This window comes from Agelaius phoeniceus, chromosome 7 (genome assembly GCF_051311805.1).
Source record: "Agelaius phoeniceus isolate bAgePho1 chromosome 7, bAgePho1.hap1, whole genome shotgun sequence".
Classification (NCBI taxonomy): domain Eukaryota; kingdom Metazoa; phylum Chordata; class Aves; order Passeriformes; family Icteridae; genus Agelaius; species Agelaius phoeniceus.
In genome coordinates this window covers 18,219,787-18,245,218 of record NC_135271.1, presented here as the reverse complement: position 1 = coordinate 18,245,218, position 25,432 = coordinate 18,219,787, and positions in this window count along the sequence as shown.

Below are 25,432 nucleotides of genomic sequence, written 5' to 3'. Positions count from 1 at the left end.
TCAATTTACCTCTTAACAATTCAAAGCTTTCTGGAAGTATGCTTGCATCCAGTAAAAGCTGAAGAATGTCTCTGTGTGAGAAATCTGGTTATTCCTCTTGCTTCCAAAGGATTAGAGGTGGCATGGGGGGTGTCCATCAGAGAGATCTTCATGCAAAACAAACTGAATTGCCCAAACACAGAAATATCCTGTTTTAAAACCTCATCTCAATTCCTGAAATTGCTTTCCTGTTTGTTTTCATTGTCTTTACTGTAAAACTAGTAGTTGTTCTGTCCTGAAATTATTTTTTAGTAATAAATAACTATAAAATAAATTGCACATTAAATTAAGCACATTGGAAGTAAAGAAGTCTCCTGTTTTCCCAGTATCACCCATGTAATGGAAAGAAAATCCTGCATGGATTTTCTTGTTGGTTATTGCACCCATGGGGCTGGAGAAACCTTTGTGACCTTCAGGACACTAAAGATACTTGATGTCAAACCCAGAGAAAAGGTAAATTCGCTGCTGATGTGGAAAAGGGGATGAAAAATTGCAGTTAATGGAGTCAGTTCCCGCTGAATCGGTCCCTTTGCACTTGCCAATGTTTTTCTGTCAGGTAAAAGAATGAACTTTAGTCTACAATAAATCATGAGATGCCTGTTACCTTCTTGAGGGTCAAGTGTTGCTGTTTGTAGAGGCAAGTTGGAAAGATGTGTTAATTTTAAATGCATCTTTAAATGTAGCCCCTCACGTGCACCACCAGCACAGGCTCAGTGTTCAACTTTCCAACCAAAGGCGTCAGCACCTTCTCCAAAATCCAGAACCCAGCTCCAAAACTGAGGTTTTGCCACCACATTTCTTTGGGGAATTACATCCCATAAGAAAATAAAATATAAACACAGCCTTTATAAGCTCCTGCAGTAAAGGCAAATGATAAAAATACTTCCTTACCAACCTTTTCACACACAGAAACAAACAGCTATTTCAAGCTCCCCCTTGACACAGGCAGAGCCTGAAACCCACCAGCTGTAATTCTGCCAGATCTCTGAACTGTGCCCTCCTCTGGCTTGGTGAGTCAGCACCTGCTGTTAAAGGTAAAGAATTACACAAGAGGTTGTTTTCTTCAGTCTGAAAAGGAGATGGAGTGAGTGGGTAGCTGTGAATTTTGGGTTGGTGGATATTTTTTTTTTTTTTTAATTTTGCTTATGATGGATTTGGTTTGGTTTTGTTTGCTTGCTTTGCAGGGGAGTGTTGTTGGGTTTGCCCCCACATAATACAAAAATTAATGTCTTTCCCTTGAACTTTTGTTTATTTATCTTTGGTTAAAGAGTATGTGCAGTATCAGATAAGAAAGGGGAGGAAGGAACTGAAAAAAGTGAATTTTTTCCAAAAAAGTCCAATAAACAGGCATTTAGAATGCAGATGTTTCTGAGCCACCCTGTTGAGCACCATTAAATTCACCTTTATGCTACAAATCCACCATATCAAACAAGCAGAGATGTGCCAGTAAACTGAACCACAAAGGAGTTTCTGTCATACCAAGCCTCTGAAACCTGGCCTAATGACTGTTATTTATATTTTAAATCTTTGGAAGGCATAAACCAAACTTACTTGATGCTAGATATGCAAATGTGCTATCAAATACTGGTGCCTTTTAGATTACAAAACACTTATTTTCCTGTGGTGTTTTCCACATAATCTAGCCTCAAATAAAGACATCAGTAATTTTGACTTGATTACACTATAATTATTTAAATATCTTTAATTTCATACACTGGACTAATTATTGTATCTGTTGTTCTCATTAAAAGAGATTGTTACAGATGATGTATCTCATGTATTCCCCCTAATTGAAAAATGCAGTTCTTGAACAATAACAGTTGTGACAACAACAGCAATTCTGTTTAAAGGCTACCCTGGCAGTACAGCTGGAATTATTGCAAACAAACTACAGTGAGGCACCACAATTAACAGCAGAGTTCAGGGACAAGCTGCTGACATCTGACTCGGTCCTTTTGCCAAATTTCTTCTTCTTCACAATGATCCAATAGACAACATTGGGATTTTGCCAGGGAGCTCCCAATTCTTATTATTTATAAAAGTCTAAAATACCCAGGTTTTATCCCAAGTAAATTCCATGTAGTTGTCTTGTACTGAAGACTCTCCAGATCCAGGCCCCCCAGAAATCGTGAGAAGAGGGGCAGGATCACTTCCCCCGACCTGCTGGCAGTGCAACCACCTTCTCTATTAAAAGGTGTGCTTTCTCCACAGGACCTTTTCCTCTTGGCTGATTCTTGCTGGATATGGGAAGTGAAGATGATGAAGTCTCAGGTTTTAGCTTTTGTATTTTACAGATTCTGTGCTGCTTTTTTGTGTAGTTCTGAGCTCCATATTAGGGCATGGTGAGCTCTCTGCACAGAGTAGGGAGACAAAACAATTCCTTCTCTAGCTGGGGACCAAGGACAAATGATCCAAATCTCAGGCCCAAGAGCATAAACAACGTGGACTAAAGAGAGAAAAACAAGAAGGATGGGGCTTCATAACCTAAACCTAAAATTGGACAATTAACACCAATATGCAAATGGAGCAGAACTTCTAAAAGTGACAGACCCTGCGACCAGGTGTCCATTTTGTGACCATTTTGGTCCATCTTGTGTGTAGCCCTGGCTGGGCTCTTGTGCTGCCCAAGGTGGATCCATTGATGCCTTTTAATAAATCCCTACTTTATTCTTTAACTCTGTCTGGCCTCTGTTCTAGGTCAGCCTGTACAAGGCATCAAAGAGGGACAGAACAATTTGCCAGAAAAAGAACAATTCACTCACCTTTGGACAGATGATGGCAGGAGTTGGTTGTTCACAGATCTCCCTAAGGGAGAACCTAGAGGGAAAATGTCAGACAAAAAAATCTTCCATGGAAAATATGAGAGAATTGTGACAAAGGTTTAAAAATGGAGACTGAGACAATACAAGTAATTGCAGAAAATGAGTGAAGGAAATAAGAGAAGGGGAATGTTAACTGTGAGAAGAAGAACCACTGAGGAGAGGGAACCCAAACAATAGGCAGACATAAAAGTGAAGATGGAGGAATTTCAGATTTGCCAAATACCAACACAGCTCTGAGGAAGAAGTTCAGGTGCTATGTACCAGAATAAAAGAGGATGGAAATACCAGATGAAATGATGAACACTCTGAATATAGAGTGGCATTAAGACTGAAAGCTCTTCAGGGGAGAGATTGCCTTTTTATTGTGTGCTTTAGCAGAAGTCAGGAGGATTTTTAGCATAACTCTTTTCTCCAAGTGCTACTTCAGTACAAATAATTAATAACAATAACAGTCAAAATAATTCATAAGACTAATGACTTTATAAATGATCTTGTGCAGTTCTCAAGGGTAAGTGCTCCCTTCCCTCAATTCACTCCCCAAAATTCACCAGTGAATGTAGCTGCTTCCCTTGACAGCTCATCTTATCTCTCTCTTTTCCTTATTTCAGCTTGAATTATGGACCAATTAATATACTTTCTACCTTATAAGTGGAGCCACAGTTGGCTCTGTGCTGAAGCTGACTGCATGTTACATTGAATTTGTAATGAATACCCCTTCTGGCTGGCACTCAGCACTGCTTTTCCAAAGCAAAGCCTTTTGGATAGGTAAATAACAAATGCTGGGTTTGTCAGATCTCTGGAACTTTGTCATTCTACCACGGATATTGCAGTGTCTGATTACCACACTCCAGTGTTAATATCTCTTTTTAAATGTATGCTCTCAAGAAAATGAGTTTCCCTAGAAGCACATTTGATCATTAACTTATACTTACAATTATGGACCAGCTCCAGCCTACTCACTCTTCCTCCATGCTGGTGTTCTTTCCCAACACACACGTTGGGCAGGAACAAAACCTTTTAGATTCCTGCTATCTTGACTTCTAAGTGAAAACATTCTTAAGGTGCAATTTCTCAATAGAAAAAAAACAAAAAACAAACCACCAAACACCAGAGCATATCATCACCTTCCCTTGCAGCCCTTTTGAAGTGAAGTGGACCAGCAAGGATTTCTCTTTCTTTACAGTAGTCATGGCCCCTGTGTGAATGAGTGTCTTCCCAAAAGCCACTTGTCAGAGAGCACTGTTGTATTTCATCAGAGGAATTTTCACTTCTGTAGATGAAATTATTGTAATTGAAACAGAATCCATGCAGATTAAAAGGCAGGCAGGCTGATCTTCTCCAAGATCCTTCTTCATAATTCTCTCCATCCTCCATTTTTGTTATCTATTGACTAAGATGTAAGATTAGATTCAAGGGGAAAAAGGAAATTGGTATTTCCAGAAAATACGGGTTTTTCTTTGCTGCTGCATTTTCTAACATTGCAGCCTCTCAATTCTTGAAAAACAGGTGGACACATTAGAAGAGAACCAGGGAAGAGAAACTAATTCATGTCAGCTTTGTATTGGTCTGCTGCTCTTTCACCTTTCTGCCAACTGTGACACCAGCACAGAGATATTTAGAGGCTTTAGAGGTCTTTGGTAAAGCTAGAAAAGGGTCTGATATTTCACTGACTCTATTTATCAGCACAAGCAGAAACAATAGATGAGACATCTGTCTGTAGACAGAGCTTCCTTAACCAAAGTGACTTGAAGAGATTTAAGGAATGTCACTGTGCTGAAGTCCTGTTGCCACCTCTGCAGCTCTGGGGCCACTGCCACCACATTTGGAATTTAATGTACATGCTTTTAACTCACAGATCCATTATTTCAAAGTAAAACCTCACCACTATGTCTAATGAATGCATTTTCGTGCTAGCAGCAGCTTCACTGCAATACTATTAACTTTCACTTGTGTGCAAACTGATCCTGTCTCAGCATATTTGAATGAGCAAGGCTACCCTGTAACTGCAGTTTTGTTATAAATCTAATAAATAATAATGCAAGGTGAAATTACATTTGCTCTTTATGCTGTCATATCACATCCATCCCATATGGAATTATTTGTCTGCTCTCAAACGAGAGCAGCACTCATCAAGCTGCTCTCCAGTTTTTCCCTTCTGTACTTCTAAGTAGTATTCCCTAATACTGTTGGGAGAGCTAAAAATGGGGTTGGGGGGAAGTGTGTTGCCTAGGAGGCAAAATATCTTCAATGTTCATTAAAAAAAATAAGTGAAAACAACAAATCTGCGTCAACTTTCCTAAAATAACAGCAGGGTGCCAAGGCAGGCAGCAGTGCTCAGAGACAGCTGGGCCTTGTTGGAGAGGGAGGGGAGAGAGACAAAAACCAAAATCAGCATTCCTGTGCACCAAGAGGATTAATTTTGCACATTGTAAACATCTCAAAACAGGTCCTACAGTGCAGGACACTGTTTTAGACTGACCTATGATACAAAAACATTTCCTACACCAGGAGAAACATGACCTGGTAGCATGTTCTAGCAGGTAACCACAGCAAAGCCAGGCTGACAAGTCAAGAGGGACATTTCAGCTGCAGGGAGGAATGCTTCTATTTCGGGAATATTCTCAACACTGGATCTGCTACCTCACTTCCAAAACCACCATCTGATGCAAGCCTCCAGTGTGTGATTGATTTGAGACCGGGTCAAAGCTGTCCATGGCAGCCTCCCAGGTGCACTGGAGGCACTGAGCAGCCCCTGTCTGCACTTCACAAGCTCAACAATTAACAATGCATCTGATAATGCCACATTAACACCTGTAATTAAAAAAAAAGAACACCAGAAGCTGAAAAGTGAGGGGCAAAACAAAACGAAACCAAAAAGCAGTGGCAACACAAGAAAAACAACCCAAAGGAGCAAGTTCCTTCAGAGAAGGGCAGATTGGTAATCCAGGGCTGAATATAGGGATAAAGAGAAAGAGAAGCAGGACCCACAAGAACTGCCCAACTAGAAGGTGGTGGGAAGTTGGGTATGGAAGCCGTGATGTCGAATTCCTGCAGGCAGCCGGCCATTTTGGGCCTCAGGCCACTGAACAACTGTTCTGGCCTTTTCCTTGGGAAACAAAACTCACCAACCCAGGTTCCTGGTGTCAGTTTGCAGGAGCCACTTGGCACTGTGAAACCAGCCCGAGTTGCAAGTGGTGCCAGCTTGGGTGTGGGAAGCATCCTGCGGAATTTCAGGAGCGAGACGGGCACTCCAGCCCACAGGCCCTGAGCACCAACGCCGGCCCATTTCCCTGGAAAACAAAACTCACCAGCCCAAGTTCCTGATGGCAGATTCCAGGAGCCACTTGGCACTATCAAACCAGCCCAAGTTGGCACTGGTGGCAGCTTGGGTCTGGGAAGCATCCTGCACAACGTGGAATTCCAGCAGGCAGCCAGCCATTTTGGGCCTCAGGCACCCCTGAACATCATTGCAGGCCTTTTCCCCAGGAAACACAGCTCACCAGGCCAGGTTCCTGGTGTCAGTTTGCAGGAGGCACTTGGCACTGTCCCCTCATCATTTCTGGGATGAACAGATGAAACTGGTGTGACTTCCCTGGCAGGGTTCTAAAACACGTCAATGTGATAATTTGGGGCGTGGTTTAGTGGTTTCATTGCAGTGTTGGGTTCACTGTTGGCTTCAGTGACCTCAGAGGTCTTTTCCAGCATTATTTTTCCTGTGTCATCTTATTCTGTGACCCTTAAGCAAATATCACAAGAAGGGACTTAATCAAGGCTTTACTGATTCCCTACGTTTCCATGGCAATTGCGTTAACATTTTCCTTTCTGATTCTGGCTCTGGTTTTAAGTAACTATTCCTCATGCAGGATGTTTTTGCTACTTACCTCTTCAGGTTGGAACAACCAGATGCCTGAACTTGGAAAGAAGTGGTCGACTGTCTTCCAAACCAACAAATGCTGGGAACAGTTGAGATCAACACCTCACTTAACAGGAGACACAAATAGAGAGGGGTTATTTTTACATATAGGACCGCTGCAGGTACTTCTTTAAAATACAGATGTCCGGTTTCCTCAGCCCACAGCAGAACTCTGCAGGCATTCTCATCTTTTTTCACATCCTGAAATACTGGAAATCATCCATGCAGGCCCAACTGAACACAAGTGATCAGTAGTGCAGAGAAGGGAGGTGAAAGCCATGTTTCAGAAGAAAAGGTTCTAGCTGGTTAGCTAAATTACCTGACTTAAATACTTTTCTCCAAGGATTCTATGCTTAATCCTGTTGATATTTGCATGGTGATAGCTGGGTTTTAAGATTTAATCTGTGTGAAATACAGTGAATAAATTGGGTGATAAATCTTTAAAAATCAAGCTGCAACTTCTATCTCACTGATTTTATCCTTCCTTTGGGACTCAATGCTATTTGATTAAATACTTGCCCTTTTCTCTCTATTCCATATTATACTAAATTCATTATGATGATTGCTATAATCTGTGTAGCCCTAACTGTAAAAAAGTCTCCTCAATAAATCTTCCCTGCTTTGTTTGTGCCAGGTTCTGTAGTGGCATCAGGACATGCAGGAGAGGACAGTCTCAAGCATGACCCAGCTTGTGAGACCACTGCCCACCCCATCCCTGTTCCAGTTCTGGGGGAGTCAAGGAGCCACCTGTGGTGAAGGCCATGCAAATGACAGCAAGGAAAAGGCCCTGAGCCAAGGGAGCAACAACCACCTGTGAAAAACCTGCAGAGATCATTAATAACTCACTGCTCTAAAATTTATGGCAAATGCCAGTTTCCTGCTGCCTGGGAAAGAGGGAAAAGGGAAGAGGACTTGTAGAATACAGTAGCTATTTCAGTTGGAATGAATCAGGTATATTAAAAAAATAGCGTTTCAGAAAGAGAAATCTTAGAATATTTACCCTGAAAAATTAGTTCAGACTTATTTAAATAAAAGAGACAGAAGGGGTCCTACTGAGTCCTGCAACAGTGCTGCTTAGCCAAAGCATTCCAAATTCAAATCAGACCATTAGAAGTGAAAGGATAAAGAATAATGCACAACTTTTGTTCACTGCTTCAACTTTGCTCAACAGATTTTAAATATACTTAAACCGCTGGTATTCCATTATCTCTTAAGTTACTTCTTTTTTTATAGTGAATGTGCTTTCCTAGCCACAACTGGGATGTGGTGGAAAGTTGAGCTTGGATGACAGTGACAGGCTTATAACTATGAACATAAGATGCTGCATACACAACCAGTGCATGCATTTTATCAGGAAATAGTGGGCTGCATACACCTCTCCCTCTCCTTTCCTCAACAGATACATCAGCTGTGCTGCTCCTAAACAGGAAAATCAAATAAGTAAATAATCTGATTAATTTAGTGATGCCTCAGGCTTTAATATGTGAGATTAAAAGACTTGATTTCTTAGTATCAGGAGAGTATCAAATAAGTAGGACAACTCTGCAAGCATCTGACTTGATTTTACTCTTCCTAACTAACTTTAATCAATCTCTGCAGTCACTGATCCATGATTGCTGCACTGTGGGTGAAACAGCAAGTGCCTTTTGCCTTGCTCAAAGCGTGGGAAAAGATCCTGTGCACTAGAGGGGTCCAAAAACATCCAGTGGGCTTAAAAAGCAGGAATGCCTGCTGCAATCTTGGTGGAGGAGTTGAAAAGCAGGGCTGTGCAAACTAATTGGTCTGTGCTGACTGCCCCAAACACAGTGGGCTCCAATTCCAAGGAAGAGCACAGCATAAAGCGATTCCCTGAGTTATCATTCCCAATAGAGGAATCTGCAGCAACAGCATCCCAGAGTTGTGCTGGCCCAGGGACTGCCAGCCAAGGGGCAAAATGGCAAGGAAAGACAGGCCTTGGCTCCCAAGGATCAAGCAAGGAAGGAGAGCAGGCTCATCCAGACACCAGGCAGTCCAGTTAGGCACGCACCCTTGTGTGCACTGAATGCCAAGTGAGCCATCACCTTTATATTCCTTATTAACCTATACAGGGCAAGAGGAAGATGGGGGTTTTTAAGTATTTTCATAATTTTTTGAAGTATTTTTGATTCAAAGTACTGAATTGAATTTTTAAGTATTTTCAATTCAAAAATTCCAGCATTATGGACTAATGCCTCTTGGCCTTCCAAAACTGTGGAAAAGCTTAGCCTGAAAATCCACCAGAAATTCAACCTATCCATCCTAAAAGTCATTCAACTGTACACTTGTAGCACTCTGTCCCTCATCAAAGATGATTAGTTTAAACAAAGCCTTGTGCCAAAGCAACTACAAAGTTCCCAGTTTAGACCAGTTCTGTGCCTGAAGGTTTTAAAATGCAAGCATAACAACCTGAAAAAAACAGGTCTTTAAGGTCTTGCACATGTAAATTCTTCAGAAGTACAAAAAAAGAAAAAAAACTCAGCTAGAGAGGACTGATTTTTCTTTGCCTTCATATATTTCATTAATCAGAGCCAGTTTAGCAGGGAAGCACTTCCAGAAAGCACATCAGAGTCAGCAAATCTGACACTGCCTCTCAGTGAAAGGCCAGCTGATGTTATGCTGCAAATTAACCCCTTGTATCAGAAGCAAGAAGTTGCCTCACTTGGAGGTGGTCAGGGAATTAAAGGCTGAAGGACAACAGTCCAAACCCCTGTAGCAGCTCACAGGATGGGGCAGGTGTCCTGCTCTGCTCCCTCACCAGGTCTGTGCCACAAGGACGCTTTTTCCAGGTGAGACACATCACACTGTGGCACTTGTCACCCAACCAGGATTGCCTCAGTGCTGGCTAAACTTAAAAACAGCAGTAAAACAACAACTGTCCAGTTTCCTCCTCCAAGAGCAAGGCTCACGGCTTCTTCCACGCTTCCACCCCACAACAGCTTCAGAGGAGTTAATGTTTGAACTCCAGATGTGAACTTGGATCCCAGTGCTCATTTTGGCTGAAATAAACACCAAGTGGCCCATGCCTTATTTACCACCAAACTCCAGCAGCAGCAGGCACAGGAATGTGGGTGGCTGGGTATTAAATTGAATTTTATTGCATTTCCCTGGCTTTCCCAGAAACAGTTTGCTCACATTTACACTGCATTCAGGAGCATTTCTAACCCTCCCACAAAAGGGAGGATTAGAAACACAATTTTAAGAGATTTTAAATATTTAAAGACTGTGGTTTCATGATTACAATAAAACCTATTGCACTTTTGGGGCATCTCCATTGTTGAGGTCTTCAAGTTCTATGAGGACTCCTCCATTATTAACAGGAGGTTGGCAAGTAATTTAATGGTCTTTTTAAACACTATGAGCAAATCATAAAAAAACCCTGGAAGGAATTTGTGTGTGCTCCTCTAGATACTGTTTGAATCTTGTCTCCAAAGATGACATGATTTTCTCCTTACTCACTGCTCCTGGCTCTCAAGCTAAATTTGCGTAGCTTACTCAGAAAAGGAGTAAAAGAGAACATGGAAGCAGCATCTGCTGCAAAGGATTCAAGTCTCTGCAGGGCTACAAAACTCCTCTCTCCATTCCTCAGCATGCATTTTTCAGCATCACAGCCTCCCAGAAGTTTTGATAAATGGGCAGGCACATTTTAAGGGGATCAGGGAAGCAAAAATAATTTCTATCACCTTTTGACTGCTCCAGTAGTGAGGTTTTTTTTGTCACTGTGTTTTCTGCTAATTGTGACCCCCAACACATGAGCTTATATATACACACACATCTGTAGGGATTATTTGTTTGATTGGTTAGGGGTTTTGCCTAAGAGATGGGAACATAATCAACTTTCTCATAGCCAGAAGGGCTATGTCAGCCTGCAGCATTTCAGCCTGAGATTTCCAGCACCAAATGAACCTTTTGATTTTGTATGAGATGGGCAGCACCAAGGACCAACAGACAGACATGTTTGCCTATCTCTCCAAAAATCAGCTTCTCATTAATCGTAATCAATCATTATAAAGTGAAAATACAGAGATGTCTGGTCTGGCATTGATTATTAACATCAGGAAATGACTGTATGGGGTAGAAAGCATCATCTGGTTTTAAACTGCAGACATCTACTAAGAACTGACTTGCCTCCTGTAGACACAAGTCCTGTTTCTCACAGGAGGCAAAGGTGCTGAACCCCACTGTGCCAGATGCTCTGAGAGCCACGAGTGACAGTCACTACACCTGAACAGGGATTAAGAAAAGTCACGTCTCCCCTAAAAAACTGGTTCTGTTTCTAAGGACATTGGAGGTGTTTCAGCCACGTGTATCAAACCCAGCTGCTTTCTTCAGCAGAAATACACATTACCTCTACAACTATTGCAAAAATTCCATTTCTTAAAATGCTAGCTTCTGATCAGAGCATATAAAATTACTTGATTTAATTTAAACCCAAAGGAAACCTCAAGATCTCAGCATTTCTGTAGCCAAAACCAACACCATGGCACCATCTTCTGGGCACTTTATAAAGCAAGTTCTGGAAAAGCCAACGCTGCCCACAGGTACAGACTGTTTGCTCCATCCCTGAGCTCATACAGAAGTGCTGTGTCAAAAAAGGTTTTAAAATCTGAAATTGTTCATATCCAGCTGTTTGGGAAACTATTTTACAAGTTCCACAGCAGGCTTAGGAGAATTTCTATACATTTTTAGTACAATTGTATCACCAAAAAATCCTAAAAAAAAAAAAAAAAGCAATCCTTGACCCTGCAGGTAACATGAATCTCCACGAGATTCTGAATGTGAATCCTAAATGAGACACATGGTTATATATCCTGCCTTCAGGAGTAAAATCCCTACTGTCATGAAGGCTTTTTTGTTTTAACCGAAAAAAAAAATCTGATTTCTAGCCCATATTTTGATGCTGGTTTTAACCACAAAACCATATCTGCCTTGGAACTCCAAGTCCTAACACAGTGACACACTACATCAATCTATCCAAAATGCCCAAAAATCTTATTTTTGGCCAGCAGAAGAAGGGGAAGCAGAGTAGGATACTTTTACATTTAAATTTGTCTGCTCTTCCATTTGGGTTAGCAGTTCTTTTCATATACAACTTCTCAGCTGACAGAAGGAACAATTGCTCTTGGAATTCCATTAAAAATTGCCTGTTACCTGCTTGATCATTTTGTGTCTTTTCTACCGCTGAATGTTCTGTCAGCAAGTCTGTAAAGACATGAAGAAAGTAATTCCTATATTCACAGATTATACATTTCAATTTGGACTTTTGAGGAGCGGGATAGGAGTGGTCACAATTACTGAGGATGAAGAGCAGAAAAATCTGTTTAAGACCTCCCAAAGACCACACCATAAAGACTGTGTTTCCCTGTAAAATAATGTAGGCATCACAGCAACTGAGGCTACAAATGAAGCAGTAATAGTTGGGATTTCATGCAAGTTCTTGTTTGTATTTGTCTGTCTTGTCCTTAAGCCAGAGGTCGGTTGTGACCGTGTTCACAGGGGTCCCACGACCAGGGAAGAGATGAGGATCTGATTCCATGTTTCAGAAGGCTTGATTTATTATTTTATGATATATATTATATTAAAACTATACTAAAAGAATAGAAGAAAGGATTTCCTCAGAAGGCTGGCTAAGAATAGAAAAAGAAAGAATGATAACAAAGGTTTCTGTCTCGGACAGAGTCCAAGCCAGCTGGACTGTGATTGGCCATTGATTAGAAACAACCACATGAGACCAATCACAGACCCACCTGCTGCATTCCACAGCAGCAGATAATCATTGTTTGCATTTTGTTCCTGAGGCCTCTCAGCTTCTCAGGAGGAAAAAATCCTAAGGAAAGGATTTTCCATAAAAGATGTCTGCGACAGTCGGTGGCTCAGATAAAATCAATTTTGCTCCAACACCCTGGTATTCCCTCCTGGGCTCTGGGGAAGTCACTCTTGGACCAAAGCCACAGCTATCAAACTCACAGGCTCTGCACAGTGCTGACCAGAGGAGTGACTGAACAGTGTGAAGGGGCATCTCACACCATTTTTCAGGGACAATAGACCTGAAAACTGCATTCCATTTGCTCTTGGTGAGAAGGTTTCTGAGCAGGGAGAAAAGCACCCTGCCTGGCAATTCCAGGCCATTGTAGCAGATGTCACTGAAAATAATCTCCTGCAGCCCTGCAATCACCTGCAGCTCTCCTGACACTGCTGCCCTGGGTTCCTCCTCCTTGTTAGAGATTAAAATGGCTGAAGTCAAACTGAAATATCACACTATTGCAAAAATCTGTATGGGCATTCGAAACCCAGGGATGACTGCACTCTGCAACAGCTCTGATGCCCTACTGACACTTAACATCCTTTCCTCCCTCCAATCTCAGCAGTAAAACCAGCTCTAGGACTTGGCTGTGTTTTTATTGTAGTTGACTGATTTCTGCTGAGTGTCCTTCCCCTCTCCTCCCCTCCTCTTTCAGTTGCACCAAGCTCACAGGCAGAGAAAGAGATTTAAAACAAGGAGAAAACTGAAATCCTGGCTCACCCTGCCTCATGCAGGCAAGGCAGGCATGAAAATCACCCTGAAAATTCAAGCCTCCACAATCTTTCAAGTGCCTCCTTGAGAAACTCTCCAGTGATCAAATTGTTCCTAGACTTGCTGAAGCTTATTAAGAAACACCTCTGTAAGCAGAAACAAGACTGCTCTGCCAACTGCTTTATCTCAGTGGAGAATTTGTTGGGTATGGATCCTAATTGGCTTCTCCATAATTCAGTCCTGACACTGGCAGCACACATGGAGAGGTCTCCAGAGGCTGAGCTCCTGCTGCTGTTGAAAGCTCAAAGAAGGGACTTAAACATCCAACCAAAATTGCACAGCACTGAGTCAGCAGTCACCTAGTGCAGGACCTCTACAAAATAAACTGCATAGAAAATCAAGCCATTCCCATCTCAGGCACCTTCTGTCCTGCCATCCCTTCTGTGTACATCAGAATTCACAGGTACAGACCAAACACCAACATGATGCGCGTTGAAATCAGAGCCAGAAAGAATAAAAATGAAAATAATAAGTGCAAATAATAACAACGTCTTCTGTTTATAAGAATAAAATACAAAGTGGTTTTGGCTTCTCTGAGCTGACAAAGCATCAGTTTGGGCTTGTTAAGTGCTCAGCTGGGAGGCAGGAGAGCTGGGCTCACTGTTCCTGCCCCTGACATCGTGCTCTACAACAAAACCATTGAGCATTGTAAGCATTATATTTCATTACAAGAGACATCATCATGGACATAGGTGTAAAAAGCCCCCTGGACTCTCAGCATGCAGCACTGCTGCAAGTAGACAAATTTAGAGTTAAGGGTAATGGGGAAACACATGGAATTACAGCTCCACTGCATGCAAGTGCATCCCTAAGAACCCAGGAGAGACCCAGGTACCAAACACTGCCTGAGCTCACTGGGAAAAAAAAAAAAAGTCCTCATTTTCTGTAACATTTGCTCTGGCTGCTTGCCAAGGGGTTGGAAGCAATGCCTGCATGGATTTCCAGACTTTCTAGACTTTTTATGTTCATATATATGCATATAAAATCTCAGAGCACTCACTAAGGTGCTTGGAGTGTGATCAGCACAGACTGGGAGGGAAGCCAGCTCCCAGAGGCCGCAGTACATGCAAAGCAGACCCATTTAAACACAGATTTCATTCTTCATCCACCTAAGATAGGGCTCCATTTAGCTGTATTTCTCTATTGGACTTTTATGTAGACATAATACACACAAATATGTACAATACATATATTAAACAGCTATGGTTTGAAACCCAGAACTGGCATTCTCAGCAGAAGAAAAAACACTGCTCATCAACAGAATTCTTCCAAAGAAAAATAAAATATACTCAAAGGCATGCAGAGGCCATTGAAATAATGACAGACATCTCCAAGTGGTTACCAGAGATGTACCAAGTGCTGGCTCCCTGGGAGTGAACACAGCTTTGAGCCATGTTTCATCACCAGGGCACATGGGCATTACCACACTCTTGGCAGGCTGAGCTGCCTTGAGTGGCACAGATGAAATTCCCAAGTTTCACCTCCTCTGCTCTCCTACTACACTTCAGAGTATGTTATATCCACACTGTAACACTATACCATTCTCTTTAACATGCACAAAATCGTCTTTCAGAAAGTTATTCTGATCCTCTGGTAGCAAAGCAGAAAATTAACTCCTCCTCTAAGAAGCTGCACTGCTCTGTGACTGTTTCAAGGCTACAATAGCTACAAGTTTGTAAGAGCAAGATGCTTAGGAGCTCCATAACCAGTTTATGACTGTTATTGCCAGAGAGAAGAAGGACTCAAACCCCAGCTTGAGGAAATAGTTCTGCAAGGTCATCCCCAGCAAATACACCCCAAAACACAACAGAAGCACCCTGGTGTAGGAGACAGAATTGTGAATTTACTCATTTCAGACTTCACTTTCCTCCCACACTCTGCCAAAGGCTAGCAACACCTCAAACTGCTGCCCACTGTGTGACCATGAGTCCTAAATCTTTCCACTGGATCTCCAGGATTAGTCCAGCTTTACCACTACCATTGTCCAAGCCAGGTTAATTCACTCCTTTACATCTTCCCACCCCTCCACCCCATCCCCCTCTGTACCTCTTATGCATTTTGATAACTAAAAATTTAGAGTTTAATATCTTCTTAGCCGTTGCTCTATTACCCAACATGAATCATATCTACTTGTTGTACTGAAGGGAGGAAATTTGGTCAAAGAATAACCTAGGTATGAATTTCTCCTCTTTTATGTGCAGCTGAGTCCCTGAGTGCAATAGAGAAACAGCTAAGAGAGATCCTCAGCCACAAACCCATTATTTCATGCAGTTCTATATACCCAATTCCTTTGCAGCTACAAAAAATTATATTCTATTTTAACTGGAAAGCCAACAAAATTCAGAGCAGCATCCTAAAATACCACCATGGGGATTTGTTCTCTGAATCAGGAAGGGAAGGGGCAGTAGAGTGAGCTACTCCTTTTGATCCAGGCAACAGACTGTGTTTCTTTTTCCTTAAACACCTAGAAAGAAAAATAAATGGCCCCAGTGGCCAGTAATTTTCCTCTTTTCCAAGGAACTCATATGTCACTTTGAGACAAAAGAGACTTTGGCTGCAGGCTCGTTCAACACACAGAAAATTACTCTTATTTCTGGGACTCTGTTCATTTCTCTCTTAATTTTGCTGTTTCCAAACACACAAACAAGCAAACAATTAGCTCAATGGGCTACTACTGATTGCAGTCTCTGTGGAAAGAGTGAAATGTGAGCTCTTCAGCTGGAAAGCAGCAGATGCAAAACCTCCAGTAAATACCAATAGGGACAGGGGAGTCCTGTCTCACCATCCCCAGCCCTCTGCTGAGGTCCTTGTCAGCTCAGGGCTCCCTCAAAAGGCTGACAAGCACCAAATCCTGGTGGCTGCTTTCACTGAAATCTATTTCTAACCACAATGAAGCCAAACAGCAAAATGCCTCATAGCTTGCACCATCATGCCAACCTCCCAGTACTTTTTGTGCAAGCAAAAATGTTTTCAAAGCTTATATTTTTTTTTTTTAATTTTTTTTTTTGTAGACTCCATCATTGCTATTGGACAATTTCCTCTTGCCAGGTCACTGTGCTGCTTCAGGGCTCTCCTTTCCTCTTGACAGAGCCCTGGGGCTGCAGACTGGTTGGTTCTCCAGTGGTATCACTGGAGATGTGGGCAGTGCCACGCTCCCTCTGAAGGCTCTTTGCAAAACAAGGCTCTCAACACAGAGGTTTTATCCTCTTTCCTTTAGTTCAATGTTCAGCAGCAACTTAGAGTGGTGAAGAGCGTTTTCACAGGACAGCAAGGATGAAATGTGGAGAAAAGTCACAGATGAAATGGGTATAGACATCCCTGACCCAGCTATCCATAAAAAAAATAAAAGCACTGCAAGGCCTTCATGCTGCCCAATAAACAAGCAACTCCCAAGTTCTTATTTATCTAATCAACCTAGAGAAAAACTATCCAACTATAACTACTGGATTTGGGCTTTATGGTTCTTTGAAATTTAGAGATGAAGTTGTATTGTGAAGAAGATACTCAGACAACCCAAAGCTAAAAACTGAGGAAGGTTCCGCCATCTTCATGGTGAGTTTATGCTAAAATATATCATATTTCAAACCCAGAACCCTAGGTTTTGCCACAGATTATCACAGCTGATTAAAATTTTATTGCAATTCTTAAATTAATGAATAAATTATTAAATTAGTGTTACTAAAGTTGTGAGGGAAAGGTGCTCAGTGCTTTCACCAACTGCTGTGCCCAATTGCAGAGTGCTGGGAGAGTGTGCATGGAGGGAGCTCACTGGGCACCCCCAGAGTCCTCACTGAGCCAATTCCCACCTCAGACACTCTGGCCAATCCCACTGAGAGCTTCAGGTGTGAGAGTGGAAAAGAGTGAGCCCAGTGCATCCAGCCTGGTGACAAGTCCTGGCAGATGCCATTTCAGGAAGAGCAAGGGTGTTTTGGGCTTAGATGGAGAGGGGTTTGTAGCCTCCGTATTCGCAGAGCAGAACAGGGGGTGAGTTGGTTAATCTTCATCAAACAGTAGGTGGAACAGCAAACAAAGGACTAGATAACCTCAATTTTAAAGCTGATTGTTTTTCCTGGCTTTGTTATAAACTGGCTACTCCTAACCCAAGGAAAATAATGAAATCATCTGCTGTCGAGCTTTAATGAGAATGCTTTATAATAGTCATTTATTTAAAACTTTAATAAACTTTAATTAAAAGTGGTTTTCTGCGCCCATGTTTCTGCAGAGCAAGTATCTGGATTTGTGTTCACATGCACAAAATGGGAAAATAACCTTTGGAAAGCATGGCTATGGGATTGCATCTACCCAAGTGAACTCCAAATTTGAAGGAGGTGGATTTGTTTTGCTCCAGATAAACTGGACAGAAATGACACAGCCTGAATTGCATCTCAGTTGTGAAAAATATCTGTACAGCTCTTGTTACCCCTTGGTGTTCCCTAGCTATTTATGTACCATATTGAATATGTACCATATTCTGTTTCTTTCTAATGATCCAAGAGAAAGTTAAAATGGATACACTGAGAACCTCAATTTTGTGGCTCATATTGCAACAAAAGTGAGAATTTTACTCTACAAGCAACAGTCACACCACCACAACTTTTTACTGCTCTCTGTTTAGAGCCTCATAATTCCTGGCATCCATCACTGCAGGATTTTGGTCCTCCCAAAAGCATCCTGAAGGTCACTATTGCCACATTTCTGAACTTCCAGTATCCTGTCTTTGGCAAGCACAGCCACTCCTCAGTAATCCCAGTGCAGTGCAACAACCAGCAACACTCCTAAGAGCACAGCTAAATCTTTAATTCCTTCTCAAACAAAGGGAGGAAGGAGCCTGATGGGTTTAGGATTCATAACACAAGCTGCAGAACTCTTTGCAAGCTGTCAAAAGGTGATACAGACACAGACTTCATGCAGGGACTGAGTTTTATCAGCCCTCCTTAAAGCTGCTCTGAATTTTACAGAATCAGATCCTAACCCCAAGTCCTAAAGCAAATCTAAGGGAGTTGTTCAAATTTATTCTCTTGTTCAAATTTACTCCTTTGGGAATAAATCCATTTGTTCACTGGGCCCCTGCAGAGAGGCTGTAACCAGCTGCCTTCAGTGGATATTTCTGGTTTCCACAGCTCTCCCTCACAGCTTTGCTGGCAAGTTGGTCACATTTTCAAGGAGTACCTGAAAGGGATATTTATTAAAAATTACCATCATTTCATCCAGTGCTACAGATCTGCCTCGAGTGGCACAGATGAAATCCTCCAGTTTCATCCACTCTGCTTTCCTTTCATACTTTAGACTATGCTGTATTTATAATATAATATTATAATATATATAAATCAGTACAGCTGTTTTTACAGTTCTGACACCCTCCGCTCCCTCAATTGTATCACTCTCTGAACTGCGTGTTAATATAATTTTTTCCTTTATTTTTTTTTCTTTCTTTTTATGATATATTTTATTTTATGTATGCAACCAAGCCATTTTTACCCAAGCTGGCAAGAGAAGTGGAATGGGAAGTAAATTCCTTTTCACAGCAATTAGGACATGCCAAAAATAGTAAGGAAAAAAGGTGGCAAAGTGCAGCACTGTAAGATTTTGCTTCACTAGAAAGAAAGAAAACAGTGGCTGCTCATAAAAATGCCAAGTGAATTAATGTTTCATTAAACAAAAAAAAACTCCAGTGGCACAAAAGACTAATTTAGGTCTTGAGATGCCACACAGTCACTGTTTGCTATTCCCACAGATAAAGGGTAAAATACATTCATGGTCTGGCTGTCTGTGCCTGCATTTATTACACCTAAGGCAGCTGCTCTGGGATACTCTGTGCCCTTTAGACAACAGCTACAGCAAAAACAATTACCTTGTCTCCAAACAAAGTTACTTGAGAGCCAGGAAGCATAAAAAATACTCATCTTCATGACCCATAGTCCTGACCTAAAGACAAGTTGTGTTGGAAATGAAAAACATTCATCTCTTGATTTTCCTAACTCAGAGACTTTGTTCATGACATATGGATTGTCAGTTTACCTAAAATACGTTTTTATGTTGTTTGAAAGAGTCTGGAAAGTGGGATAGAAAAATGAACAAACCTAAGAAAGAACAAAAGGCACTGAATGGGATGAGAGTTGATGTTGCACTGCTCTTTTTCTGGGCTACAGATGAGCACCAAAAGTGCTGAAGGGCAGTATTTTAATATGTTACAAGACAACAGCCATAGCATTCCTTGACCTGTTTCCAGGCTGCTCAGCACAGTCCAGTCCTTATTTATCAAGCAGGTCACCCTTTCCTCCAGTTTAATAAAGGCTCACAGGGCAATTTATGACCTGCATGAGAGCTTTATATCAGTGGTGGTTCCAGTTGTGTCTAGAAACTTCTGGGACAGCAACACCCTCACAGAGCCACGGTAAAATCTTGTGATCTCATGAATTTATGTGTTTGGTTGGCAATTACAATTTGGTCTGAAATTACATCAGCCAGCTTTGAAAAATAAATCAGAAAAAAAAGAAAACCAAGTAACCCCTGTGCTACTAGGAAGCCACAGGATATGAAAGGATGTACTGTACACACAGCACACTTCAAATTCTTTCCCCACACAGGTCATCACACTTCCACTCCAATTTTCAGGCTTTTTCTCTAAAGAGGTCTGGGGCAGGACTAACTTTTCCACAGAAGCAGGTTCATAAAATAGCAACAATGAATACGAAAAGGAAAAGCATGAAATTGAAATTTGCAGTCATCTCTCACATCAGGAGCTCACCTCTCAGCTTTCTCAGCCTTACTTCCCCATTTGAGGAATTTTCCTCCCCTGTCTACACATAAATTATACACATATTATGCACGTAATTATGTGCATAAATTATAATGATTTTAATTGCTCTGTCTTCTTCAAAGAAGACAGATCCTCTATTTATGCATGCTCTCTCTCCATGTAAGCAAAGCATTTCTCTGCTCTGGAATTAGTTACGAACAACTTGAAGTTGTACTGTCGACTGAGAGAATGGTAAGTGTGAGAGAACTTGAATGGCTTTGAGGCTGATTTCACCTGCACATAGCAAACAGGTTTACATTAAAGTAGATGGATGAATCTTTGTTCAAGGAATCCTTTATGATGCTTCAACTTTTACCAAAGTTACCAAACTTTTTTCCATTCACTTCCCCCCACACGCTGTTTTAGCGAATGCTTTGCAATCTCAAATCCATGCTGGATTTCAATAGTTATTCACAAAGCTATTCAGGAAAAAACACGGTGAATTTTCCCTTTCAGAGTTTGCAGATCTGATTTCCCCACAGAAATCAGTGTCTGAGAACTGTAGGGGTCAAACCCCACAGGAGTCAGTGGTTTACCCATGATTAGTTTCAGTGGAGGATGAATTTTTTGCTCTGTTTAAAAAACACTGTGAGCATTTGAGAACAGCGTATTTCAAGAAATAAATATTGCTGGAACTGTTGGAAATTAAACTTTCTTTTTTTTTCTTCTCCTTCATTTTACATTTGACACATATTACTTCTTTCTAATGTTACTCCCTTTATATCATGACTATTTTTGTCAAAAAGTGTTGGTATAACCATAGATTCATGTAGGGCCAGAAGTTTGCTGGTAAGCACAAGAACATGTTGGTCAGGTTAATTCTGCACGTGAATGCATGCAAAAATAAGTTCTAAACATCTTAACATTTTTTATTCTATACTGATCTGTTATAGAGCACCATTTTTTTGAATTGTTTCTCACCTCACAAAATACATTCCAGAGATTTCAATTTCACATTCTATTTTAAGAAATAAACAGGACTGGTTTGGAGATCATTTTGTTTCAACACCACAATTGAGGACTGCCACTCTTCTTGGTGGGCAGCTGTTGACAAGAGCCATTTAAGCTGTCACACACACACTAATGAACAGCTGTGCACTCTGTGGGCTTTTGCAAAGGTAAAAAAAACCACAGATTAAAATGCTTTTAAGCAGCAGAAGCTGGGCTGTGCAAGTGGGAGCAGCTTTTTGCAGGGGCAGGGCTGGAAAGGAGCCCTGCCACAGTGGCACAATTACACACTGTGGTGACAGCCAGGGGCACCAAGCTGGTGTCAAGCTCTCAAGGGCATCTGGAACTCTGCTGATGCAACTTTCTCAGCTTTAAAGCACAGTCAGAAAAACTGACCTGCAAAAGTCCTTGCTGCTGGTACTGGACCTTTCTATCCACTTTTATTGGCTGCTGCTGCCAAGGAACTCATCAGCTCAAAACAAAAGTGCCACACGTGTCCTTCAGCATCAAATCACTAATTGTTACTAGTGACAAACACCTTCATTACTCACAGGAGTGTTAATCCTGATGCTTTTAAACCCAAGAGGGTCAACCTGATGAATACTCAGTCTCTTTTTATAAATATCGATTCCTGAAGCTCCCAGTGGTTTCAGCTGATGAACATACAGCAACAGTTTTCACTCCCAGGACCTGCATCACTCTGCTGCACCACTGGTTGAAATCCAAGCATTTAGTCCAGCTTGTTTGCCTGGCTCCTGGCTCTGCACATGCAATGAGAATTATGAGTTTGCCAGCCTGCAGTCCTTGGGGGAGAATGGCAGAGTCAGCACTGCAGAGAATAGCCCTGGCCAGGATTGGCATTCTGATCCCCAATGTTGGAACTAATGGAACATAAAGAGCTAATGACAGCACAGGGTTTGTCTCTAGAGTCTAACCTTGCTTAGCTTAAACCATTGCTGGGTGTATTTTAAAAAGAGTTACCTTGAGAACAGACCCTGTTCCATACGCTTTAGGTGTAACCACCTTGCACTCAGATTGCAAACATGAAAAAAAAAAAAAGAAACACACTTGAATTTCAACATAAACCACTTTTTTCCTGATTTTCACTAAAGTCTGTGATAAAATCTCTTCTTTATATGCACTACTTTGCATATTTGCAAACAAGTTTTCACATGGGAAAACTGCAAAAGGACAGGTTAATTCTGCACATGAGTGCATGCAAGCATATGCAGGTTTTGTAATACCAGTCCAGTTAGTACCAAAAAATTTAAAAACCTTTATATCTATTTTCTTGTTATCAAAAAATCATATTCTGGGTTTTTTTCTATCCAGCAAGACCCTGATGCATAAAGTAAGCTCCAGGCCTCCTGTGAAGCCTCCAATAATGTCTATATTATTTAAACCTGTCATCTCAAAGCAGCACATCCCTGAATAATTTGCTAAATGGAGAAACCCTAAGAAATTACATATTTCTTCCTGGAATTGGGACCTTCATCCTCAGACTGGCCCAACATGAACCTGAGCTGATCACTGCTAATAAAAAGTATTATCTGGGACAGTTGTGAGTCTGCTCCACAGTACAAGTCTAAAGCAAAAATAAAGAAACACATAAGCAGTACCCAACAGGTCCTTTAAAATAGAACTAATGGACAAAATAACCTGAAGATTTAATTTGTTAATACAAGAGTATGTTAAAAGAAAATCCTCAATGAAATCACAATGAGGCATTGGAACGAGTGATCCCTAGAGAGCACAGGTCCCTCCAGCAAGCCAGCCCAACCCAGTATCTGCAAACTGGTGAAGGCAGAAACAAGGTAACAGAACATAAATCACATTTTGAATTCTAGGTTTTTCTGTTCTCTTGAACAGTGAAATGCTTTTAGAACTCAATAAGTGAGCATTCTATTTTTCTAAATGTACTTTGCATTTCCATGAACAGAAGGATTCTCTCTGCAGCACCAGAAGGACAGGCAATTAAGGAATGAGCTGATCAACCCCATTACATGACAAGGGACAACATGAGAGACTAATTAGGTCAGCCCCACTTCATTTGTCCCCAGCAAAACTGTGGCTGGTAGGCAAGGAGTTACAAGTTGTAATTAATATCAATTATGAATTAACCCATTACCCAGCTTCTCATTTGGGCCAAATGTAGGTTTCCCCATTTTAAAACAACATCTTAAATCTTGCATTTCAACACTAGCAATACTGAGAAAGTTTCCTTGATTTTTCTAATAGAAAAACCAGAGGTTTTTTTTAATTTCATCATAAAATAAGAACAAAACAACTGCTCCTTGTTTTTTTAAGTTGCATCCATTGCAGCTTGGCATCCATTTTGTAAACCAGCTTGAGACACCCTGTTGCTCTGGTTTCGGGTTTCATTTGGTTTTGTAGAAGGAAATACAGAAGGAAGAAAAAAGCTTAAACCGCCAAAATCACATGAAAAAAAACATAAACCTAAATGGCATCACTAAAGTGATGACTAAAGGAGTCTAAGGAGAGAGAGATAAGGATACACAGCTTACATTCCTAAGCCAAATATTGTAAAAAAGTTCATTTCAACACAACAAATATCCTAGTTATAACTCCCAAGCCAACTTTTTCATTTTTCACTTTTTTAAAATGTATTTTTAGAACGAATGTGAGAGTTTTAGCTGGATCTGACTCTTTATCTCTTCTCAATTACCTAGGACCTACAGTCCAAAACCCACCCAATATGACCACCTTCCATAGCACCTAAATCTTTAATCAGAATTTTTAGAGGTGACCATTGGATACCAAGTGACACCCTTTGTTCCACTGATGCCTAAGTGGGCAGAAGCAAAGCTAATGTTTATGACCAGAAAATGTCAGGTGGAAAAATATGTGAGCAGGCACTCGGTGAGATTACCCCAAACAGCACTTCTGTCTCAACCTCTGGTGTCTTTTTCACCTTTCACAAAGTTCCTTTTCACCCTGAGAGCCTTCTGCAGGGATCTTGGTTTAAAACCACACTGCCTGAGGAGAGACCACGTGAAATCTTACCTGCAGCCACCAGTTTCAACATCCCAGTCAAACACATTTGGATCAATACCTGAGACACTCTCTTGAACTGCTTCCAAATGCCAGGTCAGGAGCTCTTTGGTTTTTTGCAATCATGTCTGCCAACATTCAAAGCCTCCAGAGGCCCCCCAGAGCCCTGCAAAGACTTTGGCGGCAGAGATACACACTTGGATTTTCTACAGGCCATACTCCTTCCACCAGGATGCTAATTTTAAGCTTACATTCCTTATCCTTAGGAAGAAAAAAATATTTATATAGTAATTTATACGTATTATTAAAACCTTTTAAAAATTTATTAAAATTATTAAAACGGAAAAAAATGAGAATTTGATGTATTACTTCTATTTGTCACCAAAATCACAATCCACCAAAACATTCCCACCAAAGTTGTGGAGTTTTTTAAATAAAAAAAGAAATCTTTGGTGCCTGTATTAGGATTGGTCTGTTTTTTGTAGGGTAGCTGGGCATTTAAATCTCAATCTGACAGGACCACTGTTGGGAGGGAGGGGAAAAAACCAAGCTTTTCTTCCCCTCACTTAGAGAAGCTGCAGCATGCAGGTGACACTTCAGATACAGGAGGATTTCACCCTGTCACCTCTGTGTAATAGAATATTTCTTTGTTCTCTTTTACTGAGAAATCTCTATTGCTTCTGCAGGAGACAGGGACTTAACCTTCATGTATGCAATACTTGCTGCCACCCCATAACACACCAGCCCCTTCTTTGCTATTTCTCTTCTCCTCTTTGCTGTTGTGACACAAACCCAGCTGCTCTGGAGTGACAACACTTGTGGACAGCTCTTGGTGCTGTCTCACGTTTGAAGGTGACAAGGTAAAACAAATGTGTCTCATTTGAAGGTGACAAGGTAAAACATTATTTCCACCCCTCTCAACGCACGTGGGCTCCTGTTTGAAAAATCAGAGGGAGCACAAAGGAGGGGAGCAGGCACCTCCACCTCTGTGTGTCTGTGCCCCAAAGGAAAAGGTGCACTGGTACAGCCTTGCCCACAGTTTTCTAGCAGAAAATGCTCAATACCAAGTTCTCTTCAAACAAAATAAATTTGCTTGCTCCATAGTGACATGAGCAAGAAGGGAAGAATGTTTTTTGTTGCATTGCTAAACCAGAGGCTGATCCACACATGTCACTCTAGATCCACCCTGTAACTCTTGTCAAGGCTGACCTAGAGCAGAGGCTGGGCAGAGTTAAAGAATAAAGTAGGGATTTATTAAAAGGCCTCAATGGAGCCACCTTGGGCAGCACAGGAGCCCAGCCAGGGCTGCA